The sequence below is a fragment of the Doryrhamphus excisus genome, linkage group LG21 (assembly GCF_037039965.1).
Source record: "Doryrhamphus excisus strain RoL-2023G ecotype Guam linkage group LG21, RoL_Dexc_Guam_v1.1, whole genome shotgun sequence".
Lineage (NCBI taxonomy): Eukaryota > Metazoa > Chordata > Actinopteri > Syngnathiformes > Syngnathidae > Doryrhamphus > Doryrhamphus excisus.
Genome location: NC_136377.1, coordinates 4917519 through 4935477, shown reverse-complemented (window position 1 = coordinate 4935477; position 17959 = coordinate 4917519). Strand labels below are relative to the sequence as shown.

General features: G+C 39.3%; 1 protein-coding gene across 1 annotated transcript in view; it reads left to right on the top strand.

The window, feature by feature from the left end:
* The first annotated feature begins 10403 nt into the window (after positions 1–10403).
* The window catches only part of sgcd (sarcoglycan, delta (dystrophin-associated glycoprotein)), a 168392-nt gene continuing 160836 nt past the window's right edge, over positions 10404–17959 (top strand). The window contains exon 1 of the mRNA XM_058086773.2: positions 10404–11034. The gene's annotated coding sequence lies outside the window, so the exon portion shown is untranslated. The remainder of the gene's footprint in view (positions 11035–17959) is intronic.

Here is a 17959-nt window from a genome sequence, read left to right as displayed (position 1 = left end):
AGGTGGTTTTTTTGTGTTATTTTTTAAGGCTTCATTATAGCTCTTATAGGCATTTAATGACATTGAATAACTTCCACACAGGGAATTCTGAACGTAGGTAAATAATAAAGACCAAAGACAATTCGGTTGGAAATTTACATTTTGATTCCTGATGATTATCCACAGCTGAGTCAGTTCTCTCGCAAGACCGAGAGTAATTTCATGCATCCATTCCGGTCAGCATCAGTGATTTTTAAGCATGGTGCTCACTTGCTGTCTTACCAAATCTTTACTTTTAGGAATAGTCCTCCTTCTTGTCTTCTACAGCATCACCATTCATGCTGGAGAGGTGGGGTACACCCTGGACTGATCGCCAGCCAATCACAGGGCACATATAGACAAACAACCATTCACACTCACATTCATACCTATGGACAATTTGGAGTCGCCAATTAACCTAGCATGTTTTTGGAATGTGGGAGGAAATCGGAGTACCCGGAGAAAACACACGCGTGCACGGGGAGAACATGCAAACTCCACACAGAGATGGCAGAGGGTGGAATTGAACCCTGGTCTCCTAGCTGTGAGGTCTGCGCACTAACCACTAGTCCGCCGTGCCGCCCCTAGCCTCGTACATTCCTTGTCTTTTTCCCTGTTATTGTTATTCCCCTCGCTATTGGTGTCACTTTGTCTGGAGACAAGTTTGCCGTTTCGCTCGAACTATCCTCTTCATCACGCTATAGTCCAGCTTTGGAAAGTTTTTGGTGATAGCGGATGGTTGACACTTGATCAATCTTACTGAGATGTGACAGTAGCCACGTTTACATGAGGAGTTTTTCTCTTTCCGAAAGCAATGGTATCCATGGAAAGGAATATTCCAATCGCGTGTCTACATGCACCGCTATAATCAACCAGAATAGTCAATGGGTCATGCGTAGTAAAACACCAACATCACGTGATACCGACTTCCTCCAGTTTTTCTTTCACTTGTTGGACGAACTCCGTATTGCCAGTTTTTCATTCATCCAGTAATGATTCTTTTTTTCAGTTGATTACCGTATTTTCTGGACTATAAGTCGCTCCGGAGTATAAGTCGCACAAGGCCAAAAATGCATAATTAGGTAGAAAAAAACATACATAAGTCGCATTTTTACGTGTAATTTATTTTACAAACTACTTGACCAAAACAGACATTACGTCCTCTTGGAAGGCAAGTTCTAACAATAAAAGAATAGAGAACAGGCTGAATAGGTGTAAGATATGCTAACACAATGGTTATTCAGCTACACAAAAAATAAACATAAACAGAAAAGGTGTCCAGTGTTTATGTAACATAAACACTTTTTTCATTTATAAGTCGCTCTGGAGTATAAGTCGCAGGAACAGCCAACCTATGAAAAAAAGTGCGACTTATAGTTCGGAAAATACGGTATTTTGACGGTAACGATTCTTTTTTCAGTTGATTACCGTATTTTCTGGACTATAAGTCACTCCGGAGTATAAGTCGCACAAGACCAAAAATGCATAATTAGGTATAAAAAACATACATAAGTCGCACTGGAGTATAAGTCGCATTTTTACGTGTAATTTATTTTACAAACTACTTAACCAAAACAGACATTACGTCCTCTTGGAAGGCAAGTTCTAACAATAAAAGAATAGAGAACAGGCTGAATAGGTGTAAGATATGCTAACACAATGGTTATTCAGCTACACAAAAAATAAACATAAACAGAAAAGGTGTCCAGTGTTTATGTAACATAAACACTTTTTTCCTTTTTTTATTATTTTTATTATATATTATTTTTATTATTATTTTCGCTCTGGAGTATAAGTCGCAGGAACAGCCAACCTATGAAAAAAAGTGTGACTTATAGTCCCGGAAAATACGGTAATTTGCAAGCTGCAGGGTTCAGAGCATGAGAAAAAAGTAACATATAGAGTTCCATATACACTGGACATTACGGTATTTTCAAATACATTTTCCTGCCATTATATTTCTTTCCCTGAATCGCTCTTGCAGAAAACCTTGAATTGAAAGGTTTTCAAATGAAAGTTGTCACCAATTTTAAATACGTCTCAGAGGTCCCATAATAGTGTCATAGTGTAATAGCGTATTGAAAGTTTCAATGCAAACCTTGAAGCTGAAAATTTAGACAATTTAAAAGTTCTAGTACTTTTAGTAAGCCCTGCTAGGAACACATCGTTCTGTGTATCCATGTGTATCTCTCTCCATACACACACTAACTCCGCACTTGTCCGCAACGTAATAGACGCCATTCATCACATACAACAACATACCATTAAGACGTGGCACACAGCTATGTCCGCTACAGTGAATTATATCTACTATGAGAATTGGTGTTGTCTTTAAATTCCAATATTTTTACAATATATAAAAACCACGTATTTAAGGAAACTACAGAAGTCCAAACATCGAGGAGTTTCACAATCCCAAACATGTGACATCACAGAAATACATGTCTGGTCTGAACAGTCGCCAGCATCATTACAGGCTCCGAGCGAGCGAGCAGCTGACTGTGAAAGGGAGATGATAAGCGAGGCTTTGAACCATTGGAAAAACAGCCCGGCTTTACGGTGGAGGAAACAAAAGCTCACATGCAACGTCATTATGCATGCATGCATGTTATTGTTGGGCACGGAAAAGTCATCCTTTTTACCCAATGTCTTAAAAGTGGCAAACATGAATACGAGTCGGGAGGGAGGGGGCGTGTCGCCAAAGGAAATTATACATCCTTTTCATGAAAGGGACTAAAGTGATCCAGTTCTTAAACCAAAAACAAATCACCCAGATATTCATTCATTCATTCATTTTCTACCGCTTTTCCTCACGAGGATTGCGAGGGTGCTGGAGCCTATCCCAGCTGTCTTTGGGCGAGAGGTGGGGTACACCCTGGACTGGTCGCCAGCCAATCACAGGGCACATATAGACAAACAACCATTCACACCCAGAGTCTAACATAACATAGTGAAAAAAAGTTTCTCCTCCCATATTGTGTGGAAGTGGTAGATTTTTTTCTTTTTCCAACTCAGCAGCACTCTAAAAAATGTTTTTAGGTGACAAAAAGGGTGTTTAGAGAGGCGGGGTACACCCTGGACTGGTCGTCAGCCAATCACAGGGCACATATAGACAAACAACCATTCACACTCAACCTAGCATGTTTTTGGAATGTGGGAGGAAACCGGAGTACCCGGAAAAAAACCCCACGCATGCACGGGGAGAACATGCAAACTCCACACAGAGCTGGCCGAGGGTGGAATTGAACCCTGGTCTCCTAGCTGTGAGGTCTGCACGCTAACCACCCGACCGCCGTGCAGCCCATGTGTGAACCACTGATGTACAAAAGCAAAGAAGCACCAGGGTCATTTATTAGCGCAGACTCAAAAAAACAAAAAAACTGGCATGAACACTTGTGGCTGTAGGCAACCTCCAGTTGTACTTTTTGTTTTTATACGTGCACGAGATGACAGTTGAAGTACCATGCATCAAGCAGGTCTCCTAGCTGTGAGATGTGCGCGCTAACCACTCGACCGCCGTGCCGCATCACTCAGATATCTTCAAGATTATTTTTTTTTTCCCTTTTCAATAAAATTAAGTGAACTGATTAATTCATCAGCACTTTTACAGGCAATACACTTAAAAGTTTGTGAACCATTTTAGGATCTTGTGCATAAATTTAATATATTAAAAAAAAAAACATGATTGGACTCGGTAGAACTCTGTAAGCGACTCTCCAGACGCACATTTATTCAAAGCGAGAGGCTCCATGTTGGGCTTTTATTGACAACGTAGACGCCACTCGACTGAAGTGGAGCCACTCAATGCAACGTGTAAAATCAGGAAGTTTTTATGCATCTTTGTCTGATTGGATACGACTTCAATGCAAGTCATTGATTGGATAAAACCATGAAGGGTGAACAGATAAATGTTTGGTTTGGTTAGCGCCTGCCAAACCGTTTCATGGAAGGACAATATAAAAGACCAAGCAATGAAATATGTTAACATATTTTTAGTTCATTCAATAATCATGCAATGTTGTTTTTTTACAGGGCTTCAGTGTCCAAATAGGTGCGTCCCAATGACATGCATTGTTAGCTAGTTCATATTAAGTCATTTTCTCATTTTAGAGGCTTAGAGACTCAGAGGCTGCACGGCGGAGTGAGTGGTTAGTGTGCAGGCCACGCCGCTAGGATACCCAAGTTCGATTCCACCCGTGCATGCGTGGTTTTTTTTCCAGGTACTCTGGTTTCCTCCTAAAAACATGCTAGGTTAATTAGCGACTCCAAATTATCCATAGGTATGAATGTGAGTGTGAATGGTTGTTTGTCTATATGTGCTCTGTGATTGGCTGGCCACCAGTCCAGGGTGTACCCCGCCTCTCTAAAAACCCTTTTTGTCACCTAAAAACAATTTTTAGATTCCTGCCGAGTTGGAAAAAGAAAAAAATCTACCACTTCCACACAAAATGTGAGGAGAAACTTTTTTTCACTATGTTATGTCAGACTGGGTGTGAATATTTGTTTGTCTATATGTGCCCTGTGATTGGCTGGCCACCAGTCCAGGGTGTACCCCGCCTCTTGCCCGAAGACAGCTGGGATAGGCTCGTGAGAATAAGCGGTAGAAAATGAATAAATGAATAATGCACAAAAAAATGAAATAAATAAGTGTTCATGTCAAGTCAAGTTTATTTATATAGCGCTAATGTTTCACATAAGGATTGTGAATGATGGGCAAAATTCCCCCCAAAACGTGCAGTTCCCCTTTAAGCAATAATATTCATATAAATAATAACAATAATGGCAAAATAACATTAAAATAATAACTTGAGACCTTAAGAGTTGTGCTCTGTGATGTTAAAACTAAATAATAGGAGTGTAAAGGTGACTATAGGGGTGTTGCTTCATGTCTAGAGGGCTCTAATAATGGTAAAAATCACATATAAAGTCATAAACAGATTCAATCATTAAATAATTGATTTGTTAATGTATGTTTAAAATTCTAACTAGTGTATTTATTGAAAAAATTTCCAAAAATGGGCGTTTAGGCAAAATAATACATTTTACAGTACAATTTGATTTATTTATATGATTATTTCAACATCGACTATTAGACTATATATGACATATTAATGGCAAAATAACATTAAAATAATAACTTGAGACCTTAAGAGTTGTGCTCTGTGATGTAAACACTGAATAATAGGAGTGTAAAGGTGACTATAGGGGTGTTGCTTCATGTCTAGAGGGCTCTAATAATTGTAAAAATCACATAGAAAGTCATAAACAGATTCAATCATTAAATAATTGATTTGTTAATGTATGTTTAAAATTCTAACTAGTGTATTTATTGAAAAACGTTCTAAAAATGGGTATTTAGGCAAAATAATACATTTTACAGTACAATTTGATTTATTTATATGATTATTTCATCATAGACTATATATGACATATTGTCTGGATGTTTCTTTTCTGCGTCTGTTCACATGAAAGAGGAAATGGACGCCCACAAAGGAACCCACAAGGTCTTGTCACCCCCTTCTCTTCATTTCAGAGAAGGTTGAGGGGTGGTTGATGATTATGATGAGGTTCTCACCTTCATCATCAGCTTTATTGCCGTTTCTGATTAGCCGCCTAATGCGGTCACACGTCATTATGTTCAATCATCTAGGGAGTCCCCTGAATTATGCAGCTCGGGAGGTGTGATACAGGTGGAGCAACAGCGAGACAAAAAAAAAACAGGCTTCCGCCACCGCTGTTCCGCACTAAACAAGTTGAGCCCGACGCTCCCGCCTATTGGTATTCCATGTAGCCGCCACACTGTGAGGATCTTCTCCAGCTGTGAGTTCAATCAGTGCGGACAAATAATACATTGGAAGTAAAATTGATTGGATGAGAGCAGGATGACACCAGCAGGAAGGGAATTAATTCCGGAATAAGTCTATGCTGGTATATTTATATCTCCACTACGGAGGGAAAAGAAATATGTCAAGCATCCCCCCACCTTCATAACGCCATGCAATGTATGTCTAAAAACACGCATGGGTGTCCAAAGTGTGGTGCAGGGTCCATCTGTGGAACATTTTAGTGGCCCTGATCTCGTACATCGTTGCGTCTTGAGTTAAGTGTCTCATGTTACACATTGGGGCGGCACAGCGGACCTCACAGCTAGGAGACCAGGGTTCAATTCCACCCTCGGCCATCTCTGTGTGGAGTTTGCATGTTCTCCCCGTGCATGCGTGGGTTTTCTCCGGGTACTCCAGTTTCCTCCCACATTCCAAAAACATGCTAGGTTAATTAGCGACTCCAAATTGTCCATAGGTATGAATGTGAGTGTGAATGGTTGTTTGTCTATATGTGCCCTGTGATTGGCTGGTGACCAGTCCAGAGTGTACCCTGCCTCTCGCACGAAGACAGCTGGGATAGGCTCCAGCACCCCCATGACCCCCGTGAGGCAAAAGCGATAGAAAATGAATGAATGAAAGGGAAACTGCACTTGTACTCCAAACCAGCAGGGGGCAGTGATTCTCAAATATGTTCCAAATGCTCAAACTATGGTGAAATTCAATATACGGCTAAAACATCATCACTGGAATGTGACCTGATGTGTGTGTCTGGGGGGTGGTGTCTAAATCGGGTGCATTGACCCCCCCCCCCCCACACTCTCCTTCTCTTTCTCTCTCTTTCACCAGGGGTCATAAACATCGATTAGAATGTTTAAAGAAGCAGGAGTTGGCGCCCGGAAGAGAAACACACTTAAAATGGCCTGATGCACACAGAGCTCGCACACCTACTACTTAATTTGAAGGGAGAGGTGTATTAAGATCGATACTTGTTATAAAAAAAAAAAAAAGAAAAATGGCTGAGGGAGTTTAAAGTGATGGAGGACAAAGGTGAAAATCTACTCCAGGCTTAAGTCTATTCGCCTATTATGGTGATTCTTTTTTTAAATCAATAGCTATGATGCAACATTTCCTAGATAAAAGAATAATTCTTTTTGCAGCTCGCGTCTCAGTTGGCTGTTCTTGTCAGGACATCGGAATTCAATACTGCTGATTTTTTTTTTTTTTTTTTGAAATGGACATGAATGGGAAAATATTAGGACGCCCGATATGTGTAGTCTGTGATTGACTGGCATCAAGTCAGCTGGGATAACAAGTGAGAAAAAAAGTGTCATGTCAAGTTTAGTACTAAGTTTATCACTCATGTTTCACATAAGGATTGTGAATGATGGGCAAAATTCCCCTCAAAAAGTGCAGTTCCCCTTAATAATATTCATTCATTCATTCATTTGGGTCGTGAGGGGTGCTGGAGCCTATCCCAGCTGTCTTGGGGCAAGAGGCAGGGTACACCCTGGACTGGTCGCCAGCCAATCACAGGGCACATATAGACAAATATTCACACCCAGAGTCTGACATAACATAGTGAAAAAAAGTTTCTCCTCCCATATTGTGTGGAAGTGGTATTTTTTTTTCTTTTTCCAACTCAGCAGGACACTAAAAACTGTTTTTAGGTGACAAAAAGAGACGTTTTTAGAGTTTTTAGAGAGGCGGGGTACACCCTGGAATGGTGGCCAGCCAATCACAGTGCATATATAGACAAACCTATGGACAATTTGGAGTCGCTAATTAACCTAGCATGTTTTTGGAATGTGGAAGGAAACCGGAGTACCCGGAAAAAAAAAAAAAAACACATGCACGGGGAGAACATGCAAACTCCACACAGAGATTGCCGAGGGTGGGATTGAACTCGGATCCCCTAGCTGTGAGGTCTGCGTGCTAACCACTCATCCGCCGTGCAGCCCCCAATAATATTCATATTAATAATAAAAATAATAATGACAAAATATAATTAAAATAATAACTTGAGTCCTTAAGAGTTGTGCTCTGTGATGTAAACACTGAATAATAGGAGTGTAAAGGTGACTATAGGGGTGTTGCTTCATGTCTAGAGGGCTCTAAATTGTAAAAATCACATAGAAAGTCATAAACAGATTCAATCATTAAATAATTGATTTGTTAATGTATGTTTAAAACTCTAACTAGTGTATTTGTTGAAAAACTTTCCAAAAATGGGTATTTAGTCAAAATAATACATTTTACAGTACAATTTGAATTATTTATATGATTATTTCAACAGGCTCCAGCGTACCTTAGTGAGGGATATAAAATGAATGAATGAACGATACATGGTAAATAAAATAATCAAACATACAGCAAACTGTAATGTTGACAAAAATGCAATTATTATCTTTTGTAATTTAAGACTGCTGCATTTTCCAGCGTGAAAGCCACACCGTATGCTGCCATATTGTACCAAGTTACACACTAATATAAATATACGCCTGGGAGGAAGAGAACAGTAGACACAGAGAAGCATACACTGTGTGGAGTAATTATCAGCGCTAAAACCTTAAAGCAGCATCTGCAGTGACACGCCAAGAGAAGTGATAATTTGCATAATAATGTCTTATTTGTATCTTATTCTTACTGAAGTTTTTATTGCTGGGGAAAGTGCGGAGTTGCATTGTAGATGCCTTGTATGTTATGCGGAATTGATTTACTACTTTATATAGTCGTTGTACTATGTCATATTATACAGATAATATTAAACTCCCGGGAAAAGTACTAAAAGTACATTTAGAAACTGCTGAGAAAATTATTTTAAGATGCCTTTTTTGAAAATCATGTCCATGAAGAAGGATTACATTAAATTAAATTAAATTAAATAGTATTACTGAGATAAAAACAGTATTACTGAGATAAAAACAGTTTTACTGTTACTGTTACTGAAACTGCTGAGAAAATTATTTTAAGATGCCTTTTTTGAAAATCATGTCCATGAGGAAGGATTAAATTAAATTAAATTAAATAGTAATACTGAGATAAAAACAAAAACAGTATTACTGAGATAAAAACAGTATTACTGTTGCTGTTACTGAAACTGCTGAGAAACTTATTTTAAGATGCTTTTTTAAAAAATCATATCCATGAAGAAGGATTAAATTAAATTAAATTAAATTAAATTAAATTAAATTAAATTAAATTAAATTAAATTAAATTAAACAGTATTACTGAGATAAAAACAGTATTACTGTTACTGTAACTGAAACTGCTGAGAAAATTATTTTAAGATGCCTTTTTTAAAAATCATATCCATGAGGAAGGATTAAATTAAATTGAATTAAATTAAATTAAATTAAATTAAATTAAATTAAATTAAATTAAATTAAATTAAATTAAATTAAATTGTATTACTGAGATAAAAACAAAAACAGTATTACTGTTGCTGTTACTGAAACTGCTGAGAAACTTATTTTAAGATGCTTTTTTAAAAAATCATATCCATGAAGAAGGATTAAATTAAATTAAATTAAATTAAATTAAATTAAATTAAATTAAATTAAACAGTATTACTGAGATAAAAACAGTATTACTGTTACTGTAACTGAAACTGCTGAGAAAATTATTTTAAGATGCCTTTTTTAAAAATCATATCCATGAGGAAGGATTAAATTAAATTAAATTAAATTAAATTAAATTAAATTAAATTAAATTAAATTAAATTAAATTAAATTAAATTAAATAGTATTACTGAGATAAAAACAGTATTACTGAGATAAAAACAGTATTACTGTTGCTGTTACTGAAACTGCTGAGAAAATTATTTTAAGATGCCTTTTTTAAAAATCATATCCATGAGAAAGGATTAAATTAAATTAAATTAAATTAAATTAAATTAAATTAAATTAAACAGTATTACTGAGATAAAAACAGTATTACTGAGATAAAAACAGTATTACTGTTGCTGTTACTGAAACTGCTGAGAAAATTACTTTAAGATGCCTTTTTTAAAAATCATATCCATGAGGTAGGATTAAATTAAATTAAACAGTATTACTGAGATAAAAACAGTATTACTGTTACTGAAACTGCTGAGAAAATTATTTTAAGATGCCTTTTTTAAAAATCATATCCATGAGGTAGGATTAAATTAAATTAAACAGTATTACTGAGATAAAAACAGTATTACTGTTACTGAAACTGCTGAGAAAATTATTTTAAGATGCCTTTTTTAAAAATCATATCCATGAGGTAGGATTAAATTAAATTAAAGAGTGTTACTGAGATAAAAACAGTATTACTGTTACTACATCATTAAAAAAACGATTTTGCATAATAGGGGGCACCACAGCTGATATTACTCACCACGTACACGCATCATTGATGCTTCTGAACACGATTGTTTCATTTTATTTGTGGCGCTGCATAGAGAACTCCACCTACTCATCGCTCTTAATGTAGTCGCTGAACCTCCCTCTCTCTCTCTCTCTCTCTCTCTCTCTCTCTCCCTCCGTCTATCCCCCGACCTCCCGCCTCTCTGAGAATCATCCTTTTCGCCTCACATCGCCGTCCGGATCCACTTGCGCTGACAGCCTCCCTCCACCTCTATTCCTCTGCTGCACACACACTTCCACACTAACACACACACACGCATGCATGCATACTATCACCTCTTGTTTCCCAGTGCAGACTTCCAGTACGGAGCCATGGAGCCCGGAGATGAAGAGATGATGCCGGAGGAGCTTTAGTGGCTAATTTTGTTAACATAAAAAAAAAAAAAACCCCAAACAAACAAACAAAAAAACTAGAGCAATGTTGATGCAACAGCACGCTTTTTGTTTGCGTTGTCCAGAATAGGAACGTTTCAGCAGGATCTGAGTTCCGGCACTCCTCATCACTCCTGGATCTTCTTCCCACTGAAGGATGCTCAGTTCTGAACGCAATCAGGAATATTCCAAGTATCGTTCTTTTGGCTTCTGCCCTTGACAGATGACATTTTGAGCGATGTCAGGGAAATGAGTCGTCGTCTCCTGCTGGACTTCTTGAACTAGACTCCAGATTATCAAAGAAGCCGACTGGGGAGTTCCTGTTTTTTTTTTTTTGTTGTTTTTTTTTTTTTTGCACCAGAGATCAGATTTTCCCCCATGCTTTTCTGACTTGCCCGAGCCAAAATCTTTTGGCGTCTGACTAAGAGGTAAGGCGGCTGGATGTTTGTATGAAAAGTGCTCTGAGTGCCTGTTCTGAGTGATTAGTCATGACTGGCAACACTCCGTCCTGCTTGCTATGCATCATTCAGCGTTTGTAGCAATGAGTGTCACTGTGTGTGTCGCTGCTCGACATCCACACGCAGCTGACAAAACCAGAGAGGTGTTGAGTGGGTTTTTTTTTTTTTATTGCGGTTTGTGGTCTTGTCATGTCGGGTGGATAAGTCAGCACTAAGAGTAATGAATTGTAATTGGGGGGTTCTTGAACATGCTGATGCCGGTTTCCTTACCTTGAACTGGTGCTCTCTTTCTTGACCCCTTTTATTTTCTCCCTCACATTTACAATGTCCTCTTTTTTTCCACATGACTTCATATGCATTTGTTTGTGGAATCTAACACTTTTACTTCTGAATCAGTGAACACAAAAGGGAGGAAAATGTGGTCATACATGCACAGCAAATGTGTTGCATGTGCTATTATTTTTTAGACACTGTTATTCAAACGTGAAGTTTGCCCCCCCCCCCGTAAGTTTTGATATTTTTCTCTCTCAGAATGTCCCCTTGCAAAATCACGGTTATTCATTCATTCATTCATTTTCTACCGCTTTTTCCTCACGAGGGTCGCGTGGGGTGCTGGAGCCTATCCCAGCTGTCTTCGGGCAAAAGGCGGGGTACACCCTGGACTGGTCTCCAGCCAATCACAGGGCACATATAGAAAAACAAACATTCACACCCAGTCTGAAATAACATAGTGAAAAAAAGTTTCTCCTCCCATATTGTGTGGAAGTGGTAGATTTTATTCTTTTTCCAACTCAGCAGGACTCGAAAAACTGTTTTTAGGTGACAAAAAGGGTTTTTAGAGAGGCGGGGTACACCCTGGACTGGTGGCCAGCCAATCACAGGGCACATATAGACAAACAACCATTCACACTCACATTCATACCTATGGACAATTTGGAGTCGCTAATTAACCTAGCATGTTTTTGGAATGTGGGAGTACCCGGAGAAAACCCACACATGCACGATATATGTGCCCTGTGATTGGCTGGCGACCAGTCTAGGGTGTACCCCGGCCTCTCTAAAAACCCTTTTTGTCACCTAAAAACAGTTTTAGGGTCCTGCTGAATTGGAAAAAGAAAAAAAAAATCTACCACTTCCACACAATATAGGAGGAGAAACTTTTTTTCACTATGTTATGTCAGATTCTGGGTGTGAATGGTTGTTTGTCTATATGTGCCCTGTGATTGGCTGGCCACCAGTCCAGGGTGTACCCCACTTCTCGCCTGAAGATAGCTGGGATAGGCTCCAGCACCCCCACGACCCTCGTGAGGAAAAGCGTTAGAAAATGAATGAATGAATGAATGAATGAGGAAAATGGATGGATGGATGGATGTAGTTTTCCGGTCACTAGGCAGCACTAATGACATAAAAAATTCATCCATACTTGATAGGATAAAAAAAAAAAAAACGTTCTCCTCCCATTTCATGTGAAAGTGGAAAGTTTTTGGCTTCGGAAGTTTAGAAGAAATAAATCCGAAGCTAACTGGTTAGCATGCTAGTACACTAACTTGCTAACTAGCTGCCGTCTCGAGTCCTTAAGAGTTGTGCTCTGTGATGTAAACACTGAATAATAGGAGTATAAAGGTGACTATAGGGGTGTTGCTTCATGTCTAGAGGGCTCTAATAATGGTAAAAATCACACAGAAAGTCATAAACAGGTTTTCAATGCAAAAATATTGGTTGAAAACATGGCTGCCATAAAGATGAAGTGGCTATCACTGGCTATTTAACTAATGATTATAGAACATTGTCTGTATTACATACATGCTTGCAAAGAATTTTTAGCAAAAAAAGGGGGCGCCACAAAAGGGGTATCCATTTTTTTTCTCACCTCACTGTATAGCATAATATTTTCTATGGATATGATTAAAAGCTCCACTTGCAGTCGCGGGCTTGTTTCTAGAAACATAACAAGCTCTCATAATGGGTTGGCGAATGTTCTGGGAATGTATCGTAATCAATCTTACCGGCATTGGACAGCTCATTTTGGAAAATGTCATTTGCGTCCACATTTGGGGTAACACATACGCCACAATAAGAATGTGTGTGGGGGGGGGGGGGTTACGCTAGGCTGCGGTAAGAGCCTACACCGGTGTAAAGAGCAACCTCTCGCTAATTTATGCATTGTTGACAGAGCTCCGGGCTGTATTTAAAGATGTGTAGCGAAGCCTTTGTGTCCCCCTGTGAAGCAGTTTTGGGTCAGAGGTTGTATGGAAGAGGGAGGTTTTTTCTTTCATGATATCTTCATGCTAATAAATAAATGTATTACTTTTTTGAGCAATGCCAATATTACATAACGGGGGACCTTTAGTTCCAAAGGATCCACCTGAAACATGAAAAAAAAGTGACACCACTTCAAACTGAACAACGTGATATTTAATTTAAATATCTTGGTTGAAAGCCCCATTCAACAGTCTTCTTCCTTTCATGATAAATTCCAGTCCACTCATACGCAGCTTTTTTTTTATTTTTATTTTTGGCATCAAATGATTTGTCCTCATTGGACTTCTGTCAGTCGTTTCATGTTGCTTCACAAACAAATGAATCAAAGGGAGCAACAACAAGCTGGAATTTGACTAAATAAACTTAATCGCTTCCAAATGGCGAGCTTGCACAAGTTTAGTACGAATCAATGGAGGTTTGCCTGCTGCTTATTAGTATTACAACATTGGTTCTGTTATGGAATAATACACTTGCTCATGAATGACAAAGTGGTCAAAGAGAAGACTTGACTCTGACTGAAGTTTAAAAAAATATTTTATAATTTATTAAAAAAATAATTTATTTATATTATTATATTATATATATATTATATAATAATATTATATATTATTATTATATTATTCATTCATTTTCTACCGCTTTTCCTCACGAGGGTCGCAGGGTTGCTGGAGCCTATCCCAGCTGTCTTCGGGCGTGAGGCGGGGTACACCCTGGACTGGTGGCCAGCCAATCACAGGGCACATATAGACAAACAACCATTCACACTCACATTCATACCTATGGACAATTTGGAGTCGCTAATTAACCTAGCATGTTTTTGGAATGTGGGAGGAAACCGGAGTACCCGGAGAAAACCCACGCATGCAAACTCCACACAGAGATGGCCGAGGGTGGAATTGAACCCTGGTCTCCTAGATGTGAGGTCTGCGCGCTAACCACTAGACCACCGTGCCGCCCTTATTATATTACATTTAATATAATTTATTTTAAAAAATAATTAAACTTAATTAAGACTTATGAACAGAACAACCGCCTAGTGATTAGCATGTTAGCTCGCTCACTCAAGCTCACACTGAAGTTTGCATGTTATCCATGTTATTATATACTGGTTGGGATAGGCTCCAGCGTACACTTGTGAGGATAAGCGGTATAGAAGATGAATGCATCACTGGCACGAGTTCAGTATGGACAAACAGAGGCTCGGTCCTCAATAGGCGGGAGTCGTTAACCACATTAAAGGACGTCACCTCAAAGTCGGTGGAGTTGACTCAGAGCCAGTCAGAGTTGTTTTGTCCTTAAACACCTTGAAGATATCAGCCTCCATCGTCCTTGACGAGGCTTAAAATACACATTAATGCAACAATTTACCTTTGTTACATCGGCCAAGCTCCAGTGCACAAAAGCAACAGGTATTGTTTTCATCTCTGTTTACAAAAAAGACACATTCAGATTCAGTAGGAGTCTGAAGTGACGGTAGGAACAGCTTTCATTCAATGAACCACAGCTCCTCTAGTATGTGCCGGCAGCACTTGTGCTTTCCCAGACCATAGACCTTGTGTTGCCATCGATTTAGACAACAATGTGTTGTGTCATTTTCAGTGGATTTCAGTCTGTAATGACTACCTGAAAGTACATAGGATTTGTTCATTCATTCATTCATTTTCTATCGCTTATCCTCACAAGGTTTCGCGGGGTGCTGGAGCCTATCCCAGCTGTCTTCAGGCGAGAGGCGGGGTACACCCCTTGGACTAGTCGCCAGCCAATCACAGGGCACATATAGACAAACAAACATTCACACCCAGAGTCTGACATAACATAGAAAAAAAAAAAGTTTCTCCTCCCATATTGTGTGGAAGTGGTCGATTTTTTTCTTTTTCCAACTGAGCAGGACTCTAAAAACTATTTTTAGGTGACAAAAAGGGTTGTCCCTGGACTGGTGGCCAGCCAATCACAGGGGACATATAGACAAACAACCATTCACACTCACATTCATACCTATGGACAATTTGGAGTCGCTAATTAACCTAGCATGTTTTTGGAATTATGGGAGGAAACCGGAGTACCCGGAGAAAACCCACGCATGCACGGGGAGAACATGCAAACTCACAGGGTGGAATTTAACTCGGGTCTCCTAGCCGTGATGCCTTCGCGCTAATCACTCGTCCGCCATGCAGAGTGATCGTTCACATAACCAAAAAAATGCAACTTACCTATACTTATGGACAATTTGGAGTCGCTAATTAATCTAGCATGTTTTTGGAATGTGGGAAAAAAAAAAACGGAATACCCGGAGAAATCCCACGCATTTGTGACATACCATAATACAAATGCATGCAGCAGCACACCGAAATATGCAAGCCATTGAGTGAAATGTTAGATATTTCTTACCGATTACTGCTTTTACTGTGACGCCACTTAATGTATTTTGAATAAACACTAACAGACAAATAATGCAAAAAACTTATCGATAATATTGGTCGGACGATATTTTTCCTGGTTAGTATCACTTTATTAAGAATATGTTTGCAATATAAAAGTGTATACTACTGTTTGCACATAATACGGGACAAACAAACAAAAAATGAATGAGGAGGAAGGTCTATTGTGTACACCGGACCATTTAAAGCCAAACATGTAAACAATGAATTACAGTCCCGGCATGAATATTTAACGCAGGGAGAAAATAAATGGCGAGTCAATGGGATTTGTTGTTGTTTTCGTCTGTTAGCAGATGGAGCTTGATTGTGTTTTTCTCCCAGCTTTTGTGTGTTTTGTGTGTCCTCAAAACCGTGGCTTAATAATAGGATGGCAGTCTGAGGACCTCAAAGACATCTCTACCGTCTACTCCCGTCCATAAAAATAGATTCAGCTCGTCCTCCGCCAGCTCTCAGTCATGTTTATGGATGCTTTGAGTAACCTGAAGTTACCTTGAAGACTTGTTTTGTCGGAAAAGAACAAAAGTTGGGTGACTTTGATGACAAATTAATAATATTGCAATATTGCTCACGAGGGTCACGGGGGTGCTGGAGCCTATCCCAGCTGTCTTCTACACCCTGGTCTGGTAGCCAGTCAATCACAGGGCACATATAGACAAACAAACATTCACACCCAGAGTCTGAAAAAAGTTTCTCCTCCCATATTGTGTGGAAGTGGTAGATTTTTTTCTTTTTCCAACTCAGCAGAACTCTAAAAACTGTTTTCAGGTGACAAAAACGTTTTTTAGAGAGGTGGGGTACACGCTGGACTGGTGGCCAGCCAATCACAAGGCACATATAGACAAACAACCATTCACACTCACATTCATACCTATGGACAATTTGGAGTCGCTAATTAACCTAGCATGTTTTTGAATATGGGAGGAAACCGGAGTACCCGGAGAAAACCCACGCATGCACGGGGAGAACATGCAAACTCCACATAGAGATGCCCGAGGGTGGAATCGAACTTGGGTCTCTTAGCTGTGTGGCCTGCGTGATAATCTCTCGACCTTATTCATAGATACAATAGTTAAATATGAAGGAACCGCATTCAAGGACTTTGGACGTGTGACCAATCACTCCACACAGAGATGGTGGAATTGAACTCGGGTCTGCTAGCTGTGAGGCCTGCACGCTAAACACTCGTCCGCCGTGTTTAGTATTTTTCTCCCCAAATTTTCAATTTTTCTGTTAGGAATGTTGAAATTCATTCATTCATTTTCTACCGCTTTTTCCTTACGAGGGTCGCGGCGGGGGTGCTGGAGCCTATCCCAGCTGTCTTTGGGCGAGAGGCGGGGTACACCCTGGACTGGAGGCCAGCCAATCACAGGGCGGAATGTTGAAATGTTATAATTAATTACATTCTATACATTAAATATACATTAAATACGTCCACAAAGGCAAATAAATGGCTGTGTAATTAGTGTCGGATCCAAAAACATTGCCATCAACATCTGCGGCTGTAGCCAACCTCCTGATGTAGTTTTTATATGAACCGTGAGTGGTTGGCATCCAAGAGTTTTATCTACCTCTGCATGCTCTTTAAAATGTCAGCCATTATGGAACTCATGTATGTTATACTTGCTGTTTACAATGAAGTCACCTCTATTACAACATTGGTTCAGTTGTTGCTTTGTTGTGCAGTTTATGATTAAGATTTTGTATTTTGGTTGTGTTTGCTGAATAAACCTCCCGAATTATCCCGATTCTTCTTCCGGACAGGGTTATTATTTTCCGGAAAATGTTTCTTATTTTCAAATGTAAATATAGCCAGGTGTTAATGTTGTGGTCAAATCACAGCCATCCTCTCCATTTCTTGCACCCCGACCGCAAGCTGCCGAGAAAATGAAGTGAGTCGGCATGTACAATTCATTCATTATTTGATCCCCATCTCCATGTAAGTGCACAATAACACCAGCGTATCGTTCTCATGCAGATGCTCCCAGCAGAAGCCCATTTTGGCAACCCAGCCAACTATAATGCTGAAGAGCAGCGTAATTTAGTGTGTTTACTGAATGGAACTCGGTTGTGGCTCAGCAGTGATCTATGTCGCCTCACACAAAAGAAGACTTTGTGCTTACAGTATAAGCCTTGCCGTGTACCCGAGGGTCCAATAAGCGCGAATTGAAGAGTCCGGGCGCATGTGAGCAACGATA